A 20,806-nucleotide genomic window follows, 5' to 3' on the forward strand; every position below is an offset into this window, starting at 1 on the left:
TGCATTGGATTCTTCCATCCTAAGTGCAGGACCCTGCACTTATCCTTATTGAACCTCATCAGATTTCTTTTGGCCCAATCCTCCAATTTGTCTAGGTCCTTCTGTATCCTATCCCTCCCCTCCAGCGTATCTACCACTCCTCCCAGTTTAGTATCATCCGCAAATTTGCTGAGAGTGCAATCCACACCATCCTCCAGATCATTTATGAAGATATTGAACAAAACCGGCCCCAGGACCGACCCTTGGGGCACTCCACTTGATACCGGCTGCCAACTAGACATGGAGCCATTGATCACTACCCGTTGAGCCCGACAATCTAGCCAGCTTTCTACCCACCTTATAGTGCATTCATCCAGCCCATACTTCCTTAACTTGCTGACAAGAATACTGTGGGAGACCGTGTCAAAAGCTTTGCTAAAGTCAAGAAACAATACATCCACTGCTTTCCCTTCATCCACAGAACCAGTAATCTCATCATAAAAGGCGATTAGATTAGTCAGGCATGACCTTCCCTTGGTGAATCCATGCTGGCTGTTCCTGATCACTTTCCTCTCATGCAAGTGCTTCAGGATTGATTCTTTGAGGACCTGCTCCATGATTTTTCCAGGGACTGAGGTGAGGCTGACTGGCCTGTAGTTCCCAGGATCCTCCTTCTTCCCTTTTTTAAAGATTGGCACTACATTAGCCTTTTTCCAGTCATCCAGGACTTCCCCGGTTCGCCACGAGTTTTCAAACATAATGGACAATGGCTCTGCAATCACAGCCGCCAATTCCTTCAGCACTCTCAGATGCAACTCGTCCGGCCCCATGGACTTGTGCACGTCCAGCTTTTCTAAATAGTCCCTAACCACCTCTATCTCCACAGAGGGCTGGCCATCTCTTCCCCATTTTGTGATGCCCAGCGCAGCAGTCTGGGAGCTGACCTTGTTAGTGAAAACAGAGGCAAAAAAAGCATTGAGTACATTAGCTTTTTCCACATCCTCTGTCACTAGGTTGCCTCCCTCATTCAGTAAGGGGCCCACACTTTCCTTGGCTTTCTTCTTGTTGCCAACATACCTGAAGAAACCCTTCTTGTTACTCTTGACATCTCTGGCTAGCTGCAGCTCCAGGTGCGATTTGGCCCTCCTGATATCATTCCTACATGCCCGAGCAATATTTTTATACTCTTCCCTGGTCATATGTCCAACCTTCCACTTCTTGTAAGCTTCTTTTTTATGTTTAAGATCCGCTAGGATTTCACCATTAAGCTAAGCTGGTCGCCTGCCATATTTACTATTCTTTCGACTCATTGGGATGGTTTGTCCCTGTAACCTCAACAGGGATTCCTGGAAATACAGCCAGCTCTCCTGGACTCCTTTCCCCTTCAAGTTAGTCCCCCAGGGGATCCTGGCCATCCGTTCCCTGAGGGAGTCGAAGTCTGCTTTCCTGAAGTCCAGGGTCCGTATCCTGCTGCTTACCTTTCTTCCCTGCGTCAGGATCCTGAACTCAACCAACTCATGGTCACTGCCTCCCAGATTCCCATCCACTTTTGCTTCCCCCACTAATTCTACCCGGTTTGTGAGCAGCAGGTCAAGAAAAGCGCCCCCCCTAGTTGGCTCCTCTAGCACTTGCGCCAGTAAATTGTCCCCTACGCTTTCCAAAAACTTCCTGGATTGTCTATGCACCGCTGTATTGCTCTCCCAGCAGATATCAGGAAAATTAAAGTCACCCATGAGAATCAGGGCATGCGATCTAGTAGCTTCCGTGAGCTGCCGGAAGAAAGCCTCATCTACCTCATCCCCCTGGTCCGGTGGTCTATAGCAGACTCCTACCACTACATCACTCTTGTTGCACACACTTCTAAACTTAATCCAGAGACACTCAGGTTTTTCTACAGTTTCGTACCGGAGCTCTGAGCAGTCATACTGCTCCCTTACATACAGTGCTACTCCCCCACCTTTTCTGCCCTGTCTGTCCTTCCTGAACAGTTTATAACCATCCATGACAGTACTCCAGTCATGCGAGTTATCCCACCAAGTCTCTGTTATTCCGATCACGTCATAGTTCCTTGACATCACCAGGACCTCCAGTTCTCCCTGCTTGTTTCCAAGGCTTTGTGCATTTGTATATAAGCACTTGAGATAACCTGTTGATCGCCCCTCATTCCCAGTATGAGGCAGGAGCCCTCCCCTCACAGACATTCCTGCCTGTGTTTCCTCCCGGTATCCCGCTTTCCCACTTACCTCAGGGCTTTGGTCTCCTTCCCCCGGTGAACCTAGTTTAAAGCCCTCCTCACTAGGTTAGCCAGCCTGCTGGCAAAGATGCTCTTCCCTCTCTTCGTAAGATGGAGCCCGTCTCTGCCCAGCACTCCTCCTTCATGGAACACCATCCCATGGTCAAAGAATCCAAAGCCTTCTCTCCAACACCACCTGCGTAGCCATTCGTTGACTTCCACGATTCGACGGTCCCTACCCCGGCCTTTTCCTTCCACGGGGAGGATGGACGAGAACACCACTTGCGCCTCAAACTCCTTTGTCCTTCTTCCCAGAGCCACATAGTCCGCAGTGATCCACTCAGGGTCATTCTTGGCAGTATCATTGGTGCCCACGTGGAGAAGCAGGAAGGGGTAGCGATCCGAGGGCTTGATGAGTCTCGGCAGTCTCTCCGTCACATCGCGAATCTTAGCCCCTGGCAAGCAGCAGACTTCTCGGTTTTCCTGGTCAGGGCGGCAGATAGATGACTCAGTCCCCCGGAGGAGAGAGTCCCCGACCACCACCACCCGCCTTCTCCTCTTGGGAGTGGTGGTCGTGGAACCCCCAACCTCAGGACATCGCATCTCATGCCTTCCAACCAGCGGAGTCTCCTTCTGCTTTCTCGCCCCAGACATATCATCTGGTCCACTCTCCGCAACGGTACCTGTGGAGAGAACATGAAAGCGGTTAGTTACCTGTGTCCGTGTTACTGGAACCCAGACATTCCGCTTACCTCTTCTGGAGGTCACATGTTGCCAAGCTTCTTCACTGGCCTCTTGGCTCCTCTGTGCAACCTGCTCTATATCTGTAGAGCTTTGTGCCCCTAGAAGCCTATCCTGAGTTTTGTCCAGAAAATCCTCAGTTTCTCGTATGCAACGCAGGGTCGTTATCTGTTGCTCCAGACCTTCAATCTTCTCTTCCAATATGGAGACCAGCTTGCACTTTGTACAGACAAAGTCGCTTCTGTCCTGTGGAAGAAAGACAAACATGGCACATCCAATGCAGGTCACAACAGCTGAACCCCCCCCTTCCATATCACCTTCCTACTATGAGCTTCCTCAGAGCAGTTTGCAAGACGTAAGCCTCACTGGGCTCACTCCAGGCGAACTCCCAGGCAAACTCCTGCTGTGAGCTGCTCTGCTGTCCCCCGCTGCTCAGCTGGTTCGCGAAGCTCTGGCTATTTTTAAACAGCCAGGCTTCCCTGACGCAAACAAACAGACACCCTAATGCCCGCCCCCTGCAGGCTAGCAGCCAATCAGACACTCACTCAGGCTCTCACACTGCCCTCCCAGCAAACACACGCTCGGATACTTCCTCAGCAAGCAAACAAACACACACTCGGATACTTACCAGTCCCAGGCAAACTCCTGCTGTGAGCTGCTCTGCTGTCCCCCGCTGCTCAGCTAGTTCGCCGCCGCTCAGCTGGTTCGCGAAGCTCTGGGACTCCTGTGCATATCGGAATATCTGGAAATGAAATGGCTAACAAAGCAGCAAAACAAGCTCTTAAAAAAATGAGGAGGTGGATATTAAGATACATTTATGTTGACAAGAATTTAAAAGTGTGGTCACAAAGGAGTGTGCCCAGGAATGGCAAAAACTGTGGACTAAGGAAACAAAAGGACAGACGTATTATGGGGTATGCTCAAAAATTGAAGATACTACCATATTCCGCAGTCATGACAAAGTTAACGAGTCATTTTTAGCATCTTAGCAGGTCATTGTGCCTTAAATGATAAGCTAAACCTCTTTAAAAGACATAAAAATGGACTGTGTAATGTGTGCAAAACAAAACAAAACAAAAACTGTGATCAAGTTTTATGACATTGTGGGTAATTTTCTGTGGGGAAAAAAGAAAAGGAGTACATGTGGCACCTTAGAGACTGACCAATTTATTTGAGCATGAGCTTTCGTGAGCTACAGCTCACTTCATCGGATGCAGCTGTAGCTCACGAAAGCTTATGCTCTAATAAATTGGTTAGTCTCTAAGGTGCCACAAGTCCTCCTTTTCTTTTTGCGAATACAGACGAACACGGCTGCTACTCTGAAACCTGTGGGGGAAAAGTTTCTTTATGAAAAACGGAGAGAGCTTGGAATCAAAGTTTCTTTCCCTAAGAGGACTAGTGAGAATGCCAGAAAAATGGAATAATGCAAGAAAAGGTCTTGTTTTCTTAAGGATATTCAACTGAGTGAAAGGATATGCTAAAAATGAATGAAGAAACTGGCAGTCATAGTCTCATATGATTAGACTGCTGCACCAAAAAAAACAAAGACAAAGAGGGTTGCAGGAAGGAGGTCACTGTCTGGACAGATTGGGAGATGGCTGGGGACAGGAGCAGTTCTAGGGGCAGAGTAAACCCTGGGATCCTGCTCTGGACAACAGAGTCTGGCAAGACGCCAAGTGGAAGGAGTTGCCACTCGGAGTGGAACAAGCTTGGCCTGGTAAACCCAGACGTGGGCCAGGAACTAGAGAAGTGAGGTAGGAAGGAGACCAGGAAAAACAGCAAGAGGATCTGAGATTAAGCAGACCAGAGTTGCTGGGCATACAGTCCCTGGGCTGAAAATTAGAGTAGTGGGCAGGCCCATGTTTCCCTGCCAGCCACTGTGAAAGCACTGGACCTGGACTTGGCCCGGAAGACTGCCTGACACGGCATGCAGACAGCTTGTCCAGTGGGACTTTGACACCCCCGAATGGGAGGACAAACTAGTGACCTGGCCAGACAGCTGAGTCATGTAGAGAGAGCACCCAAAGTCCCACAGAGAGAGAGAGAGAGAGAGAGAGGCCACAGTATGAGCAACCGGTGGAAAGGGGCACCTGATAAGGTGAGAACTAATCCCCAGACTCAGCCAGAAAGAGGTCCCCCAAGGGTGAGTGTACCCCATTATACACCCACCCCTATTAAAAACAAGGGAGAAGAATATCCAATGTGAGGGTATCAAGTAGTCATATCCACGAAGACCAGTAGTTCTCAACCCGTGGCCCATGGGCCGCTTGCAGTCCAATCAGCACCCAGCTGCAGTTCATGTGACATCCTCAGGGCCATACCAGTAGTATATATATTGTGTGGATGCGGCCCCACATAACACAGAGAGAACCACCAACAAGGACACTGCATCAAGATTGGTGGTCATTAGTCAGGGTTATCACCCAAGCAGTGAGGGACCACATGTTGATTCTGATGTTCCTAAAGAAACAAATATATTTGAAGCTTTTTTTGTTTGTTTTTTTAGCAATTTGTAAGCAGCAGAAACCAGAACTATAAAGAGGACAGTTGTCCTGCCAGACTCCTGCAGGAAAAAGTGAGTTAGAGAAATGCTAAGCAGAGAAATCATTAACTAATTAGAGAGCAGGAAGCTACTTAAATGACCACAGTGACAACTTGTTTGCTATCTCCGAGAAAAAAGAAAAGGAGTACTTGTGGCACCTTAGAGACTAACCAATTTATTTGAGCATAAGCTTTCGTGAGCTACAGCTCACTTCATCGGATGCATACTGTGGAAACTGCAGAAAACATTATATACACAGAGACCATGAAACAATACCTCCTCCCACCCCACTCTCTTGCTGGTAATAGCTTATCTAAAGTGATCACTCTCCTTACAATGTGTATGATAATCAAGTTGGGCCATTTCCAGCACAAATCCAGGTTTTCTCACCCTCCGCCCCCCCTCCCCCCCACAAACTCACTCTCCTGCTGGTAATATCCCATCCAAAGTGACCACTCTCTTTACAATGTGTATGATAATCAAGGTGGGCCATTTCCAGCACAAATCCAGGTTTTCTCACCTCCCCCCCTTTTTTCCAAAAACCACACACACAAACTCACTCTCCTGCTGGTAATAACTTATCCAAAGTGACCACTCTCCTTACAATGTGTATGAAAATCAAGGTGGGCCATTTCCAGCACAAATCCAGGTTTTCTCACCCCCCTCCCCCATACACACACAAACACACTCTCCTGCTGGTAATAGTTCATCCAAAGTGACCACTCTCCCTACAATGTGCATGATAATCAAGGTGGGCCATTTCCAGCACAAATCCAGGTTTTCTCACCCACCCACCCCAAACTCACTCTCCTGCTGGTAATAGCTCATCCAAACTCACCACTCTCCTTACAATGTGTATGATAATCAAGGTGGGCCATTTCCAGCATAAATCCAAGTTTAACCGAACGTCTGGGGGTGGGGAAGGGTGTAGGAAAAAACAAGGGGAAATAGGCTACCTTGCATAATGACTTAGCCACTCCCAGTCTCTATTTAAGCCTAAATTAATAGTATCCAATTTGCAAATGAATTCCAATTCAGCAGTTTCTCGCTGGAGTCTGGATTTGAAGTTTTTTTGTTTTAGGATAGCGACCTTCATGTCTGTAATTGCGTGACCAGAGAGATTGAAGTGTTCTCCGACTTCTGGGTGACGGCTAGTAGCGTTCTGTTATTTTCTTTGTTAGGCCTGTCCTGTAGTAGGTGACTTCTGGGAACTCTTCTGGCTCAATCAATCTGTTTCTTCACTTCCGCAGGTGGGTATTGTAGAGCCAGAAGAGTTCCCAGAATTCACCTACTACAGGACAGGCCTAACAAAGAAAATAACAAAACGCCACTAGCCGTCACCTTCAGCCCCCAACTAAAACCCCTCCAACGCATTATTAAGGATCTACAACCTATCCTGAAGTATGACCCAATACTCTCACAAATCTTGGGAGACAGGCCAGTCCTTGCCTACAGACAGCCCCCCAACCTGAAGCAAATACTCACCAGCAACCACATACCACACAACAAAACCACTAACCCAGGAACCTATCCTTGCAACAAAGCCTGTTGCCAACTGTGCCCACATATCTATTCAGGGGACACCATCACAGGGCCTAATAACATCAGCCACACCATCAGAGGCTCGTTCACCTGCACATCTACCAATGTGATATATGCCGTCATGTGCCAGCAATGCCCTCTGCCATGTACATTGGTCAAACTGGACAGTCTCTACGTAAAAGAATAAATGGACACAAATCAGATGTCAAGAATTATAACATTCATAAACCAGTCGGAGAACACTTCAATCTCTCTGGTCACGCAATCACAGACATGAAGGTCGCTATCTTAAAACAAAAAAACTTCAAATCCAGACTCCAGCGAGAAACTGCTGAATTGGAATTCATTTGCAAATTGGATACTATTAATTTAGGCTTAAATAGAGACTGGGAGTGGCTAAGTCATTATGCAAGGTAGCCTATTTCCCCTTGTTTTTTCCTACACCCCCCCACCCCCAGACGTTCTGGTTAAACTTGGATTTATGCTGGAAATGGCCCACCTTGATTATCATACACATTGTAAGGAGAGTGGTGAGTTTGGATGAGCTATTACCAGCAGGAGAGTGAGCTTGTGTGTGTGTGGGGGGGGGGTGAGAAAACCTGGATTTGTGCTGGAAATGGCCCAACTTGATTATCATACACATTGTAAGGAGAGTGATCACTTTAGATAAGCTATTACCAGCAGGAGAGTGGGGTGGGAGGAGGTATTGTTTCATGGTCTCTGTGTATATAATGTCTTCTGCAGTTTCCACAGTATGCGTCTGATGAAGTGAGCTGTAGCTCACGAAAGCTTATGCTCAAATAAATTGGTTAGTCTCTAAGGTGCCACAAGTCCTCCTTTTCTTTTTGCAAATACAGACTAACACGGCTGTTACTCTGAAACCTATCTCCGAGAAGTAGCTGTTCTCTGAAGGGAGGCAGGCAGATGTGTGCAGACATTCTAGGACAACTTACAGAGAAAGAACGCCGGAGAGGGAAAGGGGAAACAAGGCCACCATCGGTGGAAGAGGCCCATACCACAGTCACTCCAACAACAGAACCATGTGGTTTCTTCCCCATTGCTCCTTTCCCTGTTGTGTAGAGAACAAATACAATTATTGGAAAGTAGGATGAGTTAAGAACCAATTTTCATAATTTCCCTCTGGCGGGCATGGAGTCTCAGTGGACCAAATTTGTGTAGGAGGTGTGTAAATTGTGTCTGAAAGCAGGACTTGAGTCTGAGGGAGTTGACTTTTATGCAACAGATACTTTGAAGGGCACCAATAAAAGGTACAATGATAACTTGAACTCTCTCTAGAGTCAAGACTAACCTCTGAATTTGGCCCAGTCCCAAGCTTCCCTGCTGCATTTCTATAAACACCAAGTGCAGAACCCTCCGTGTTGGGAGATAAAGAAACACACAGGCTGGTATCATGGTTCTGATCTTGTGTTCATTGAAGTCAATGGGAGTATCTCCGCTAACTTCATTGGGTATTGGACCTGGACTCACCTGTGTAGCAATGATAACCCAAAGCCATGTTTTTGCAAGCTCCCTCCAAGAAGTGTCATACAGCAACTGTTACCCCAGAAAATTCTATACACAGCACTCCATAGCTTCCCAGGAGAGGCAAGAGGGTGATATGTATGCTTACACTGGTGGCTGGCATAGAGCGTTCGATTGAATTGTCCTTGCTATGTGCAGCTCCAACAATAACATTAACTATGTGACATTAACTGTGTGGCACAGAAAATTACAGCATTGTTTTACTGTTGTAGCTGCTTGTTTTCTTACCCCCCATCCCCTATGCATCAGAATTCTAGGGCATCATTGTCCAAGAGCGATTCCTAGACCTCTGCTTTCCTTACGACTCTTGGATTTTATTCTCAACCGTGCCATGGACTCAATTTGATACAGGGCAACTGCCCTCTCTGTGCCTCTGTTTCTCCTATTTTAAAGCTATTAGCTAACTATGGGTGTGTCTCCAGGGTGGGGTAATATACTCTACCAGGGTGTGATTTCTGATGCGCACTAATTCGTCCCTGTAGACCAGGGGTTGGCAACCTATGGCATGTGTGCCAAAGACAGCCTGCGAGCCGATTTTTAATGGCACGCTGCTGCCTGCCAGGTCTCAGCTGCCAGCCCCGCTCAGCCCGCTGCCGAACCAAGGCTGGGACCCTGGCAGGCAGCAGCGTGCTATTAAAACTCCTGCCTGCCCCGGCCCGGCCCAGCCCGGCCTGGCCTGGCCCGACCCGGCCTGGCCCGCTCTTCTCCGCCCCCTCCCAGGCAGGATGAAGAAGCTTGGTCCTTCCAGCTGCTGCTGCAGGGCAGGCGAGGTCCCCCTCCCCAGCCTCTTCCCCCAGTGTGCTGCATTCTGGCACCTCCTCTCCCTGCCGCTGATCAGCTGATGGCCCTTGTGAGGGAGGGGGAGAGGCGGAGCCACAGAGCGCTCGCTGCTCCGGGGAGGAGGCGGAGAAGAGGTGGGGATGGGGTCTTGGGGAAGGGGGGTGGAATCAGGGCATATCCCCTCCAGCCCCCTGCTGTGAGCCGCTCTGAGCAGGGGCATGGGAGCACACCCATGACCCCAGCCCACACCCCCAGCCCCCTGCCCTGACCCCTGCAACCTCCCCCCACACACCCAGCCCTCTGCCCTGATCCCTGCACCCTCCTCGCACACACCCAGCCCTCTGCCCTGACGCCTGCTCCCCTCTCACACACACCCAGCCCTCTGCCCTGACCCCTGCACCCCTCACGACCCCAGCCCTGACTCCTGCATCCCCACACATACCCAGCCCCCTCACACCCCATGTCCTGACTCTTGCACCCCCCACATTCCCACCCCCACCCTAAGCACCAAACACCCTCTCACATTCCCACCTGCACCCCTCGCACCAAATGGGAACTGCCCGGGTAAGCACTCCACACCCAAAGCTCCTGCCCCAACTCTGACCTCCCTCCCTTATTCTAGCTCCTGGCCAGACCCTGCACCTCAACCCCCAGCATGCTCCTTCACCCCCAGCCCTGTGCTCAGCACACTCCCACTCTCAGCTGAGTGCAGAGAGAGAGGAAGAGAATGGCCAGAACCAGGGAGAAGGTAGGTACCCGTTCTATGTGAGCAGGGCTGGGATCCCAGACCGGCAGCAGGCTGAGCGGGTCCGGCAGCCGGGACCCTGGCTGGCAGGACCCGGTGGACTGAACCCCAGACCAGCAGTGGGATGAGTGGCAGCGGGCTGAGCCACTCAGCCCACTGCCGATCTGGGGTCCCGGCCGCCAGCCCCGCTCAGCCCACTGCTGGTCTGGGGTCCTGGCCGCATCCCCCACTCAGCTTGCTGCCGGCCTAGGTGAACAGAACCCCAGGCTGGCAACGGGCTGAGCGGGCCGGCGGCGTAAGATCAGCATTTTAATTTAATTTTAAATGAAGCTTCTTAAACATTTTGAAAACCTTGTTTACTTTACATACGACAATAGTTTAGTTATATAATATATAGACTTATAGAGAGAGACCTTCTAAAAAACGTTAACATGTATGACCGGCACGTGAAACCTTAAATTAAAGTGAATCAATGAAGACTCGGCACATCACTTCTGAAAGGGTGCTGACCCGTGCTATAGACTCTCCTGGTGCACACTAAAGGTTCCTCATTGCACTTTAATATCGTGCACCAGCCGGATCTACACAGACCAATGAATGAGCAGCAGGCTTAGAGCACTTTAAAATCATGCCCCTGTAGATTGCATTACTTCACCATGTAGACAAGATCTATGTTCTTATCACTCAATTAGCTTGTTTGGAATAAAAAAAGAAGCAATTGTTCTGCTTAACCAGGAGCTGGGGATTGGTTCACATCCACCTCCCAGTCTGCAATCCGACTATAATTCTATTTCACATGTCCTTAGTACTTCCCATCCAAGGATCCCACAGAGCCCTACACACGGTGATGAATTTAACACCACAACACCTGTGTAAGATGGGGACCTGTTACTATGGCATTGCACAGATGGGAAAAGTGAGCAGTCAAGAGGTTTCGTGCCTCGTCCAAAGTTCACGTAGCAAGGCTGCTGCTGAGCCAGGAACAGGACCCCAGGTTCCCTGTCTTGTGCCTGAACCATAAGATCATCCATCTGTGATGTCAAACACGTGTAAATAATTAACAGCTGTGAGTAAGGTGAAAAAGGCACATTTAGTACAGTGCGTATAAATGATCTAGCAGCAGTCCATGGCAGCGCTTTACAAGTTGCATGCACGACATTCAACTTTCACATATAACATGCTTTCGAATGAAGTATGAACCAGTTAGTACACAGTAATTTCTATTAATCTGATTCCCTCAGTAGGTTTTTTTTTTCTCCAATGGTTAAATATTTGTGCCTTATTTCTAAAGCCATTGGTTCTTGTTATGCCCTTCTCCACTACTCAGCCCTTTTCTCAGGAGGTGCTGGGTAGCGGTCTTTCCTCTTCCCTGGCCTGCCCACAAGTGAGCTGCTCTGTTTCCTTTTACCTCGTTCTCCAAGATGTGCATCTCTCGCAGGTGTGGTGTGGCGGGGCTGGCTTAGCTCAGATCAGATTGTTGCCGGCACCCAGTGCTGAGAGGCTGAACAACAGCTTGAGTTGGTTCGTTACCCGGTGTGCTACACCCAATAATCACAACAGGGTGGAGAAGCAGAAAAGTTTATTTGCAGCTGCAAAAAGGTACAGGGAGAATAAAATCTCAAATCCTGCACACAGAGCAGGAAGTTACACAGGCTTTTATACATCCTTTTTCCCAGCATACTTATCCAATAGCAAGCTGCCCCAAGTATCCATATAGCCAGCCAATCCAGTTCCCAGCTAGTTCCCTGATTCTCTGTATCATTGTTAAACTATACATAAAGCTGCTTTATTCAGCATTGTTCTTCCATATCTCCCCTGTTTGGCCTTGCTTAGTTTCAGGAAGTCTGACTCTGCAACATACTGTTGCAGATTCTCAGCATAACTGCTGTGTGTTCCTCCAGGCGAGGGGGCCAAGGACACTTGGGCCTAGTATTCAGAGCTGCTGCGAGTGCCTCCAAGCAAGAGGAGGGGCCAAGGACACCTGGGCCTAGTGCGAGGGGGCTTCATCGACACTCGTGGTCTTCCATCCCCTCGAGTTACCTAGTGGCCATGCCCCAGTGTCCCCAACAAGATACTTAACTCCTTGTTGCAAAGTGTGGAGTTTGTATACCCCACACAGGCTCATGTTCTCAAGTGATCCAAATGTCTCTGTACAAGTGACCTGTCCTCCTCATTATTTACCACTCTGCCAATCTATGTCATCTGCACACTTTGTAAGTAGGTGATTTTGTATTTTCTTCCAGATCATTGATTAAAAATGCTCAATGTCTGGAATAGTACCAAGCCATGGAGGACCCATTAGAAACTAGAGCTGAGCAGGAAACAGCTTCCCATCCCGTGAAAATTTTCAAGATATATTTTAAAAAATCCCCTCCCAAATCAGGATTAAAAAGTCAAAATCTCAAATTTTCATGAACCAATTTATCTGAAAGGATTTTTTGGATCAGGTAAATCAAAAATTTTGTTTTGATGATTTCTATACATTTCATTTCAATTTTGACTTTTCACATTTTTAAAACTTTTTTTTAGTATAAATTAGCTGAAATGCCAAAATGAAAAGTAATTTTGAACCAAAACATCAAATGTTTTGTTTCAAAAATATTAAATCCCACATCAGCTTTTTCATTGTTTTCCCAGATGTGCGGCCTTACAGCCTATAATTATCTGGGTCTCCTGCTTGCCCTTTTTGAATAATGGCACAACATTATCACTCTTCCAGTGTCCTAGAATTTCTCTGGTATGCCAAGATTTATTAAAAATTAATGTCCGAAGGTTTGACATCTTCTCAGCCAACTCTTTTAGGATTTTCAGGTACAAATCATCCATGCCAGCTGATTTTAAAAATATTTATCCTGCACAGATTCTGATTAATATCTTCCTTAGTTACTCATGAACTGGAAAGTATCTCATTATTATCATATGATATAGGTACATCATACTACATCTTACCAAATATAAAAGAGAAATATTTATTCCACACCTCTATCTTTTCTCCATCATTGTTAACAATTTTACCAGATCCATCTAGAAATGGTCCTGAAACATTGTTAGTATTATTTAGTTCCTAAGATAGTTGGAAAAAAACCCCCTCTTTCTTACTGTCCTTAGCCCTGCCAGCCATAGATTATTTCCTGATTTATTTATTTTTGCTTCCTTTATCAATTTTCTACACTTCACAGCTTCTAATTTATATTCATTGCTACCATCTTCCCCTTATTATATATAGTTTGGGATTTTGAATTATTTTTAACTGCTACTGTCATTTCCCCCATTTAAAGCAGAATGGGCTTTTACCCAAAGTTGTCCTCCTCCTTGATTGTAGAATCATGGCTTTTTGGCCATCTAATACCTAATGAATCACTAACTCTGTTTTCTGGAGCTTTTCATGGTTGTGTCCTATACAAGCACTGACCAAGCCAACTCTGCTTAACTTGTGACAGTTGACAAAAATAGAGTGGGGGGTGGGGAAAGAAAATTTTGGCTAGTAATCATAGGACTGGAAGGGACCTCGAGAGATCATCTAATCCACTGCCCTGCACTCATGGCAGGACTAATTATCATCTAGACCAGTGGTTCTCAACCCACGGCCCACGTGTGGTCCAATTAGCATGCAGCTGCGGCCCAGCTCAGCTGTGTGCTAAAGGCAGCCTGAGTGCCCAGGTTCCTGGCTGCCCAGGGGAAGGCATCCAGGCTGCCCTGCTGCCTACTGCAGCGGGGTTGGGCTCCCAGCTGGCCCTGTGGGATCAGGGGTCCGGGACAGCTGTGCGGTGGGGGACTGGGGCATGGGCAGCTGGCCCATCCCGCATGGCGGGGGCCACGAGCTCTTGGGGCCTGGGCAGCTGTGTGGCAGGGGTCCTGGGGTCCAGGGCAGCCACCCACCCCCATGGGGTCAGTCTGGGGTGGGCAGCCAACTAGCCCTGCATGGCGGGGGTCTGGGTTCCAGGGTCGGGATCCGGGCTGCCACTGCCATGTCACCTGGGCCCTACAGCCCAAGTCAATGTGTAATAAATTGAGAACCACTGATCTCGACAATCCCTGACAGGTGTTTGTCTAACCTGCTTTTAAATCTCCACTGACAGAGATTCCACAACCTCCCTAGGCAATTTATTCCAGTGCTTAACCCCCCTGACAGGAAGCTTTTCCTAATGTCCAACCTAAACCGCCCTTGCTGCAATTTAAGCCCATTGCTTCTTGCCCTATCCTCAGAGGTTAAGGAGAAAAAAAAGTCTCTCTCCTCCTTCTCCTTCTTGTAACAACCTTTTATGTACTTGAAAACTGTTATCGTCTCCCCTCTCAGTCTTCTCTTCTCCAGACTAAACAAACCCAATTTTTTCAGTCTTCCCTCATAGGTCATGGTTTCTAGACCTTTAATCATTTTTGTTGCTCTTCTCTGGACTTTCTCCAATTTGTCCATATCTTTCCTGAAATGTGGCGCCCAGAACTGGACACAAAACTCCAGTTGAGGCCTAATCAGCGCAGAGTAGAGCAGAAAAATTACTTCTCGTGTCTTGTTAACAACTCTCCCGCTAATACATCCCAGAAGGATGTTTTCTTTTTTTGCAACAGTGTTACTCTCTTGACTCATATTCAGCTTGTGATCCACTATGACCCCCAGATCCTTTTCTGCAGCACTCATTACTACACCCCATCACACCAGCTTTCAGAAAGGTTTTAACCCTCGGAACAATACTGGTTTCCAGACTCAAAATGAAGTGGACAAACTAGAGAAATGGTCTGAAGTGAATAGGATGAAATTCAATAAGGACAAAAGGAAACTACTCCACTTAGGAAGGAACAATCAGTTGCACACGTACAAAATAGTGGAGGAGTTTCCTTTTGTCCTTATTGAATTTCATCCTATTCACTTCAGACCATTTCTCTAGCTTGTCCACTTCATTTTGAGTCTGGAAACCAGTATGGTTCCGAGGGTTAAAACCTTTCTGAAAGCTGGTGTGATGGGGTGTAGAAGCACCAACCTGGCAGTGACGGGACTAAGGAGAGCCGGGGAGCCCAGTTAGATCATTCTGTGGCACCTGAGGGGGAGACAGGTCGTTAAGAATTAGACCAAAAACCAGACCGGGTGGTTCCTATAATGGTAGCAGGGTTGGTGCTGTGAAAAGAGGCCACTATCACAGGGCCAGGCAGCTGTCTGGGGCCGGAGGAAACGAAGGCAGAGTCCCTGCAATGCCGCACCTGGTCAGTGCGTTCACTCCAGAACAGCTGACGTATCTCTTTCACCTCTGCACCATGCCAAGCTGGAAAAAAAATCATCCATCTCCTTTTTTTTTTTTTCAATTCCCTCTTTAGTTCAACCAATTATAAATTTACAAGGGGAAATGCCAACACATTAGCAGTGATGACTGTATGTCACTAATTGGATACCTAACTTTCAGAACAGCAGCTCCGTTTCTAAATCAAACTGATAATTAAGGCTGTTAGCCACTCATCTGTGTGATAGCTGGGAGGAGGAAGGGGTTTATGAGTTTATGCAGCAGTATCTTGGCAAATCCATCCCAGAGACATCTTTCTCATGGACAGGTCAATAAAGCACATGTGTAACTAATTATGGGCTCTTGATGAGCTTACCACTCGGTACTTCGCACAGTCCTGACATCGCGTACACCAGCCAGGCTTTCAGTAGTCTCTGTTACATCCAGAAAGAGGCTGCTGAGATATCAGGAATATAGTCGCCAAAAACAAGGGGCCACATTCAACCAGGTGGTAATTCTATTGACTTCAATGGAGTTACGCACAGGGTGCTGGCTTCCTCCATGCCCAGGGGGTGCTCAACCCCTGCTTCACCCCAGGCCCCACCCCCACTCCACCCCTTCCCTCAAAGCCTCACCTCTGCCCCACGCCCACCCTGCTCCGCCCCTGGACCGCCTCTTCCCACCCACTTTCGCCCCCCCCAGCACACCCCGTCCCCGCTCCTTCCCATCCCCCCAGCACTTCTTGCATGCTGCAGAACAGCTGATCGCAGCCGGCAGGAGGCCCTGGGAGGGCGGGGGAGGAGTTGAGGTCAGCGGGGCCGCCGGTGGGTGGGAGGCACTGGTGGGGAGGGGGAGGAGCTGGCTGCTGCTGGGTGCTAAGCACCCACTAATTTTTTTCCATGGGTGCTTCAGCAATGGCACCCATGGAGTCGGCCCCTTTGGCATTATGCCAGAGATGGAATTCTCTCAGGATGAAGAGGAATTACATAGCTAGCGTGGACTGGTCGTGAAGCACCAGCCCTGTGTCTTTAGGTTGCTTGTTTAAATCCAACTAGGATTAATAATGAAACAAAGTCTTTATCAGGAAATAAGTTTTGATAATTTTCCTCCAAATTCGGTTCACGGTGTGCCAGTGTCCACATCCTTGGCATCGGTCTCAGCAGCACTGCGTTAAAGAGATGACTCCGAATACCCCACATATTTCTTGAGTATCCCTTGTGCGATTATTCATTGCAGGGAGGAATTTGCTCTCTGTTAGGATATCACTGTAGCATAAGGTTTTCAATCGATTGCATTCCACACTGAACACTTAAATTCACTGCTAAGCAGAAGACCAGTCAGAAGGTTACAGTTGAATTGTGAACATGAGCCAAAAATTGATGTCCCTATACTGAGACTGTCAATTCTATTGATGCCTGTTAACGCCATATAAATCTTAGTTAATGGGTTTTCTAATTCTTATTCCTTCCCCTCATGCTCCACTGTAAACTCAACCCACCATTAGCACTTTCCTCCATCAAGAGTAAAAAAGCCAATGGAGACATGTGAAGGGAACGGAGGGAAGCAAACCTGTAGTACAAGCAGCCCTATGATTCACATTATATAGCTTCACCAATTGGGTCCATGATGGGTTTGGATGGATAGTTTTTCATTAAGAATCAATAAACAGGTTCCCAAGTCAACACAAAGCACTGCTAGCAAAATTCCCACGTTCCCATTCATCATTGCTACAGCAGGACAAGAAACTCTATTTGTTTCCTCGGAGGCTGACAAATGTAATTTATGGGCTTTAAAGACCTAATCATCTTTTTGTCATACACAATTAAATACAAGTATTTGTTCTGAGGGGCGTGGGAGGAAGCATGAGTTTGGGTTTTTTGGTGCCGCCTACTTTGATGCAGTGTGTGCTTGTGAAAGTGGCTTCCATTTATTTTGGAGATTCTACTTGGCCGTGCAAGTGCACCAGTTCCCCAACACAGAAAACCCGGGGCCTTTGACTATTTCAATGTCTGATTTGAAATCTATCATTCTAGGGGTAGGGAGGGAGATAATCTGATTGGAAACTAACTCTCGATCTTTGAAGTTGCCTTCAATTGACCTTAACAGTGCCAATTAAAATTAACTGAATCGATAATCCTAACCTGCCTGTTTTTTTCCATTCTGTAAATTCCTCGTGTTATTTAATTGGGAAGCACTTTACCTTGATTTCTTTTTGATACCAGATCAGCTCTATTGAACAAAGCTGAAGTAACAAATGAGTGTGCTAATTTAAGGTGGCAGGACACTGGAGATTTCATTAGAGGCCAACAGATAGACTCAAGCAAAATCAAACACTCTTCTCCCCCACCTCATCTCCTTTTCTTATCTGTAGAAAATGAGTCTGGTTAAATCCCTCTTTAGTTTTGTGGAATTTAAAAGCAGGTGGCAATGGTACAACATGTCAGATGCAATAATAAAGAGGTGATATATATTTATAGAAACTATAATATTAGAATAGGGGAAAGGAGCATTAGCAGGAAGGATCACTGAATGATTACATTATACTCAGCCAAAAACTACCCCAGAGCTCTCCAGTAAGGAAATTGAACTCTTAGCCTAAGAATATTTTTGCTCTTTTACAAATCTTCGGATAGTTCTGGGAGGGTTTGGTTTAGGCTCATCCCTACCTAGTTTTTCTTTTTAAGGGACATTTTTGAGAGATCAGTCCCTATTGCCATGCAGGCTTTTCTGTTTTATTTAAATGTTAAAAAGAGAATTTTAAAACAAAAATGTTTAAAATGTTAAAAATTAACAAATGTTAAAATGTTAAAAAGAGACGTTTAAAACAAATAAAAGGAAAAAGAAAAGGAGTACTTGTGACACCTTAGAGACTAACCAATTTATCTGAGCATAAGCTTTCGTGAGCTACAGCTCACTTCATCGGATGCGGTAGCTCACGAAAGCTTATGCTCAAATAAATTGGTTAGTCTCTAAGGTGCCACAAGTACTCCTTTTCTTTTTGCGAATACATACTAACACGGCTGTTACTCTGAAATAAAAGGAAGTTCTTCTTCACTTAGCGCACAGTCAACCTGTGGAACTCCTTGCCTGAGGAGGTTGTGAAGGCTAGGACTATAACAGGGTTTAAAAGAGAACTAAATAAATTCATGGAGGTTAAGTCCATTAATGGCTATTAGCCAGGATGGGTAAGGAATGGTGTCCCTAGCCTCTGTTTGTCAGAGAGTGGAGATGGATGGCAGGAGAGAGATCACTTGATCATTACCTGTTAGGTTCACTCCCTCTGGGGCACCTGGCATTGGCCACTGTCGGTAGACAGGATACTGGGCTGGATGGACCTTTGGTCTGACCCAGTATGGCCATTCTTATGTTATGTTCTTATGTTACGTTCTTATGTTTAAGTCAAGGCGAGCTATTAATTCTTCAAGTCCCTGGAAAATAAGATATTTATGTTACGAAAGGGCTGGCTCAAGATCAGAGAAGGTTTGGAATGCAGAATTAAGGCCGAAATTGGGCTTTAAACGGATCCAGTTGCAATCACTCACTTGGCTTTCTTCAGAGTGGGTGATGTTAGAGCACAGAAGATGCCATCTAAGTCCAGTATGGTGAATGTGACAGAATAAACAATCACATGGCAGGAGGAAAAAAATCCAAGCAGCTGACTTCAATTAACCTATCCTCTCAGAGGCTGCTGGGTAGGAGAGGTCTGGCATATAAATACAAGCCACATCCCACTACTTCCAGAGAGAAGAGGAGAAGTGGTAACACCCAAGAAGATTGGAAGGCTGAAGGAAGGCTGAGGTAAAAAAAACAGCTCCAGAAAGGGGCATGAGATGAGGCAATTACCTTGTCAGGGATGGTGGGAAGGGAAAATATGGAATTTGGAGAAAGTTGGACACCAACTGCGGCTGCCTCCCTAGGAAAGTTGGGACTTGTCTGGGAGGTAAGAAGACTTATGGGGAAATGGGCCTGAAGAGTTTGGGTGCAGATGATGATAAACAGTATGGATACACCCCTTTTATAAGTATTCTTACATTCTCTCTGGAGTCCTTTCTTCTCCCCTTTCTGCAGTAGTTAGGTCATCCTGGCCCACCAGGCAATGGGTTGGTGACATTTGGGACTTACCCACAGGGCCAATTCACCTTTGTGATCATATGCTGGACTCCCTGCAGCTGGTCAGAATCCATCATTCACAGTGAATTAAGGAAAGAGCCTGCAGATAATCTGCTTCAGACTGTATCTTTAAAAGCTAAAGAGGGTCAAACTGCGTCGGTACATGGAAAGGAAAATCCAGTTACTCCTGGGAGTAGTGTTGTTCTTACAATATGTAGCCCTTTCCCCTTTAGTTCTGTATTTAACCACTGCTGGAGGTTTTCTTTCAGATGAGATGTAAAACGGAAGGCCAGAAAACTTTAAAGTCAACGGTGTTGCATCAGTGTAAGTCGGAAGAATATCAGGCCAATTCTTTTTTTCCAAGGGGATGTAGCAGACATTGCCCCAGTGAGTGTAAACGTTGTTGTCTTCAAGATACATACATCATTCTTCCAGAGCAATATGAGGCACTCAAGGATAAAACGGGTTGAACAGGTTCTATCACTTTTCCTTTTTTTTAATAGAAAATGGCTGTTTGTCTAAAGGGAAAGTTCTGAATCACTGAAAATCTAAAAACCCAAACACTTTTTCCAGTTTCAAAAATTGAAAACTGAAAAAAAAATTCTGGTTTGGGTTGCCAATTATATATACATATATATAAAATGAAAACTTTCAATGACAAAATATTCCTTTTCATTTAATTATTTTTTCTGGGGAAAAAGAAACAAGCAGCTCTACTCATGGAATTTGCTTTGAAGAGTTAGTTAATACGTTAGCCAGAATAGAAGTCTGCTCAAGGATGTCACTGAATATTGTAAAAAGAAAAGGAGGACTTTTGGCACCTTAGAGACTAACACATTTATTTGAGTATAAGCTTTCGTAAGCTACAGCTCACTTCATCGGATGCATGCCATGGAAAATATAGTGAGGAGATTTATATACACAGAGAACATGAAACAATGGGTGTTCCATACAAGCAGGAAGGAGAGTGATCAGGTAAGGTGAGCTACTACCAGCAGGAGAGCAGGGGTGGGGGAGGACCTTTTGTAGTGATAATCAAGGTGGGCCATTTCCAGCAGTTGACAAGAACGTCTGAGGAACAGCGGGGGTGGCGGGGGGGGGGGAGAATAAATCTTATGCTAAATTAATTTGTTAGTCTCTAAGGTGCCACAAGTCCTCCTTTTCTTTTTGCGGATACAGACTAACACGGCTGCTACTCTGAAACTGAATATTGGGGAAGTTCCGTGACCTCTGAATATTACTTTTGCTGCTTATACAGTAAAACCTCAGAGTCCCGAACACCTCGGGGCTGGAGGTTGTTCGTAACTCTGAACAAAACGCTGTGGTGGTTCTTTCAAAAGTTTACAACTGAACATTGATTTAATACAGCTTTGAAACTTTAC

This window comes from Lepidochelys kempii, chromosome 7, assembly GCF_965140265.1.
Source record: "Lepidochelys kempii isolate rLepKem1 chromosome 7, rLepKem1.hap2, whole genome shotgun sequence".
Taxonomy (NCBI): Eukaryota; Metazoa; Chordata; order Testudines; family Cheloniidae; genus Lepidochelys; species Lepidochelys kempii.